Below are 4,897 nucleotides of genomic sequence, written 5' to 3'. Positions count from 1 at the left end.
CAAACAGTGTGAGGATGCCTACTGGGACATTGCACAAAATATGGAACACGCCAGGACAGTTCAGTGGTTAAGCACTGACCCATGAACCAAGAGGTCACCAGTTCAATTCCTGGTCAGAGCACATGCCCAGGTTTTGGGCTTGATCCCCAGTAGGAGTCGTGCAGGAGGCAGCCCATTGATGTAGCTCTCTCATTGATGTTTCTATCTCTATCTCTTTCCCTTCCTCTTTCTCTAAAATCAATTAAAAATATATTAAAAGCAAAGAAAATATGGAACGTGTCACAAATTTGCATGTCATCCTTGCACAGGGGCCATGCTAATCTTCTCTGTACTGTTTCCATTTTAGTATGTGCTACCGAAGTGACCATGAAAATAAAGCTTTAATGACAAATAATTACAATACTTGTATCCTTGTGAACCGTGCAACCCAGTCTCAAGATGGTATTGAGATAAAAAGAAAGTTAATAGTCTCATTTTCTTCTCTACTGGTCATAGCAGGAATTCTGACTACTACATAACCAAATTCTTAAAGGTTATTATGTGTGGTACAAGTGCAAGGAAGCATGTCTTAGGTGCAGGATGAAGTTTTCTAATGTATTGATATGACAGAGATAACAATCAAGTCCCAGTGGTGGAGACCAGAAGTCACAACAGAAAGTCACAATAGAAGTACAATTGTGGGCTGTGAAGAGAGCTTAGTGGGTTTAACAGAAAGACTGTGGTTTAGTAAAAATGAGGCACACTACAAACCCTGGGTAGTTTAAAGTGGCTTAAGGATAACAAAAATTAACCAAGATCCCACTCACCAATGGAACTAAGTCTTCTAAGTATGGCCCATCTATTGGCTGAAGAACATAGAGCAGCACCTGGGAAATTAAGGTGTGAGAAAGGGGGTAATTAAGACTCTAGAAATTGCCTAATATAATGCCAAGTAACTTTATTATAATTGAGATCTTTAGCTTTCATGATTTTATATACTACTAGTTTATAATTATGCAAATAAACAAAATAAAAAGTGTCAAATTCCAACAACTGCTTGAGTGCAACGGAAGCTTCCTGTTTGAATTGTTGACTACTTCAACAATTCCTAAAATAGCTGGATGTGGATAGACAAAGCCTGAGAGAGTTATGCTAATTTCCCCATAAAACTGTGTTGTTTTTCCCCCATAATTGTGATCTTTGATTCTATGGAGAAAAGATTAGCTCACTTTTGAATTATTTTCTTCCCCTTCCCAAATGAATAAGCTAATTAATCATATGTAAGCATTATTGGAAAAGCCCCTCATAAGTATAAGTAAACCCATTTATTATCATCTGAATGTATGGACTGGTAATTGATAATTGCATTTATCTTTATATCATGTCTAAGTTATTACTACAATTGAGTAAGTCACATTCTATTTGATATACTATATACATGTCTTCTATTGTTTCTTACTTTTATTCTGCATGATCTTTGCTTAGTTTCTTGCTAACCACAAACTAAAATGAATGTCTCTTCCATCATTTTATATTCCTATTCATATTATCTTTTGCTATTTGATAAAATATATGTGGATGTATCACCAAATAACACAAATGTTTTCATCAAATTACTGAGAAATTAGAAATTCTAAATGTAAAAGTTTGAGTAAGATACATTTTTATGTCTTCAAGTTGTTCAATGATCAGTGATTTTGAGTATTAAAAATGTTTATGCTTAATTTATTCATTTGTCCACTTACCCTGTCCCCCAAAAGTTAAAGTGACCACATAGCTATATAAATGACTTAGTGCAGGGGTCCTCAAACTACGGCCCGCGGGCCACATGCAAATACAAATATTCTATTTGTTCCCGTTTTGTTTTTTTACTTCAAAATAAGATATGTGCAGTGTGCATAGGAATTTGTTCATAGTTTTTTTAAAACTATAGTCCGGCCCCCCAATGGTCTGAGGGACAGTGAACTGGCCCCCTGTTTAAAAAGTTTGAGGACCCCTGACAGTGCTTTATGCCTTTTTGAGAGGTTTATCTGCATATTTCAAACATTCAGCATTTGGGTGGGGGGGGGATGCTGGATTTTGGCCAGATGAAATTATTGATTCCTTACTCATTGTGGATTTGTTAATACTCTATGTGGTTAACATTCAAGCTACCAGTTTATAAGTGGTGCACAGATGTGTGTACAGGTGTATGTTAATAAGACAGACCTAACTCCTGTTACAAAGGGGGGAGGGCAACAATTCAAACATGAAGATTTGGGTGTGTTTTTTTCATTTATAATGAAAAGAAGTGAATTATTATGCCACAACTTTATGTATGAGTTTAGAGCATACATTTTAAAATGTCCTGTATCTTTATCATTAGTTAGTGAAGATAATGAGATACATAAAACCACTTAAAAATAAATGCATACATGAATTAAGTATGTTAACCTAGAGTAAAATGTTACCCAGAGTGACAGAGGTTTGAGTTTACTGTATGTGGCAAGACTGCAGTAAATTGGAAACCTCTGTTCAATGTATTTTTAGGAATTTCTAGTCATTCATAAGTATCTCTAAAGAATTTTGATGGAAAATATTAATTATTGTTGTCACTAATGTTTATGACAATATCTTTAAAATCTGTGTTTTAAGCTTAATTGTCTGTCATAGACATATTTTCATTTTGAGAAAAAGGATCTAAATGATAGTTATTTTTTTAAATTAACTTTTTAATTTTACAGTTTACAAAACTTGTAAAGTTTAGATGTACAAAAATTTGCAAACATAGTATAGAGTTCCCATATCCCCATTCTCATTTTCCTCTATTAATGACATCTTACATTAGTCTGGGTCAATTGTCATAACTAAATTACTATTATTGATACATTATTTTAAACTAAAGTCCATACTTTATTTTGATTTTTTTTAGCTTTTACCTAGTGCCTTTTTTGTCTATTCCAGTATCCCAGCTAAGATACTATAGTGCATTTCATTATCATGTCTTCTTAGGCTCCTCCAGGCTATGATTGTTCCAGTGATTTCCTTGTTTTTGATGACCTTGACAGCTGTCAGGAGTGCTGAGGGTCTGCTATTTTGTAAAATGTTCTTCTGTTGGAATTGGTCCATTTTTCTTACTATTAGACTGTAATTAAGACTTTTTGAGCAGGAAACAACAGAGATTAAGTGGAAGTCTCATCATATCTTATTATGGTGCCCATATCCACATGAATTGTCACAATTAATGTTGACTTGGTCACCTGACTGAGGTAGTGTGTATTAGATTTCTCCACTGTAAAGTTACTTCTTTTTCCCTCTTTTCAGACTGCAGTCTTTGGAAGGAAGACACAATGAGTCACACATGCAAGGAGTAGAGAATTAATACTCCCCCTTCTCAAGAATGAAGTATCAGGTAAAGTACCTATATAAATTATTTTTAATTTTCTGCAAGGGTGATTTGTCAATCTTTCTTATTTATATATTCAATTACTTGTTTATATCTATATGAATTTATGGATATTTATTTTATACTTTGGGTTATAATCCAACACAGTCTTACTTTGTTGCTCAAAGGCTCATTTTGTGTATTTCCTGCCCCAGTCCTAGAATTAGTCATTTCTCTAAGGAACCCTACTTTTTTTATTGGAGAATGGTTCTAAGAACCAAGATCTGGGTACTAGGTATACTTGTTGCTTCTGGGGTGTCATTTCCTTTAGGTCCTCTCAGCTGACAGAGCAAAATATATGTGTGTATGCTAACCTGTGTAAATACACATATCCATAAATATTGTTTTATGTAACCATTTGTCATAAGCTAAACATGAATTTATACTGTTGTCTAGACCTCTAAGTCATTACCACATGAATTATTGCTTGTCTGTAACTACCCACTCCAACCATGAGAAACCTGGTTCCTACCATTGCCATTTATGTACTTGATTGTTCAGTTCCACTATCCATTAATTGTGGCTTCAGAATTATTAACGTGTACCCCCATGGGCAACCCCCCCTCAATTTAAGTACAGTGCTTATGTACAATTCCTTTGTCTTTAGTCTTGTGAGTGATGGATATTTAGCAGAGGAGATTTGTAAGCAAAGTGTTGAATGTGTGGCCTGATTTCTCTTCACTGCTTATAGTAAAATGGGAAAGGAGAGAGATACACTGAAAGAATTGTTTAGCAAAAAAGGAACCATAAGTTGAAGATTTGGGAAATTCTCAGCCTACTCATTCTGACAAAAAACCCTCCCACAAAACATGTTCTGGAGAAAATACCAAGGGGGTATCTGAACAATCACTCCATAAAGAAATTACCCATGATTCTATTCTATCAACAATCTCAGCAGAATCCCAGAATAGAGATGGGTTTAGGGACACTGCTAGTTTGAACTGAAGGAAACAGAAATAGCATGAAATAAAAAAAGGCTTTAAGGCTTCTAGGATTCTACAGATGGGACAACTGAGTTATCCAGCAGGGAGTAGGACATATCATATAAGAAAGGGGAAGAATGACCATAAAGGCAATTCAAAGATTATCAGGGCTACCACTAGCACCCCAGGCCCAGAGTAAGGCTGTTTCCTCCTTAGTTTCAGAGGGTCAGCCCACTTTCTTGTTTTTTGTTTTTGCAAAGGGCTGAAAGGGTTATGGCCACAGCCTCAGGATATTGGGAGTGAGGCTACTGCCCCAGTGGGCCTGAGAGCAAATTATTGAGCCTCGAAGATTGTTCTCTAACCTTAGGGTCTATTGGAATTTGCTCTAGCTTTGGGACTCCTTGGGACCCATCCCCGCATGCCCTCCACTTTCTTCTTTCCTATTTCTCCCATTTGAAGTGGGAGTGCCTAGCGGCCCTAGCCTATGTCTGTCCCACCATTGTATTTTTGGAAGTGCATGACTCATCTACTTTCGCAAATTTACAGCTGGAGAGGAATTGTGTCTCAGGAT

General features: G+C 36.0%; 1 non-coding gene across 1 annotated transcript; it reads right to left on the bottom strand.

The window, feature by feature from the left end:
• Positions 1 to 263: 263 nt before the first annotated feature.
• LOC138999962 (U6 spliceosomal RNA) lies at positions 264 to 365 on the bottom strand. The gene has a single exon (XR_011469486.1). It is a non-coding gene; the product is annotated as a U6 spliceosomal RNA (small nuclear RNA).
• Between the last annotated feature and the right edge of the window lie 4,532 nt (positions 366 to 4,897).

Source organism: Myotis yumanensis, unplaced genomic scaffold, assembly GCF_028538775.1.
Source record: "Myotis yumanensis isolate MYYU_CA2020_CCGP unplaced genomic scaffold, mMyoYum1.0.hap1 SCAF_1, whole genome shotgun sequence".
NCBI classification, from domain to species: Eukaryota; Metazoa; Chordata; class Mammalia; order Chiroptera; family Vespertilionidae; genus Myotis; species Myotis yumanensis.
Note: the sequence above shows the minus strand (reverse complement) of the source record. Positions and strands in the feature narration are given on the sequence as shown.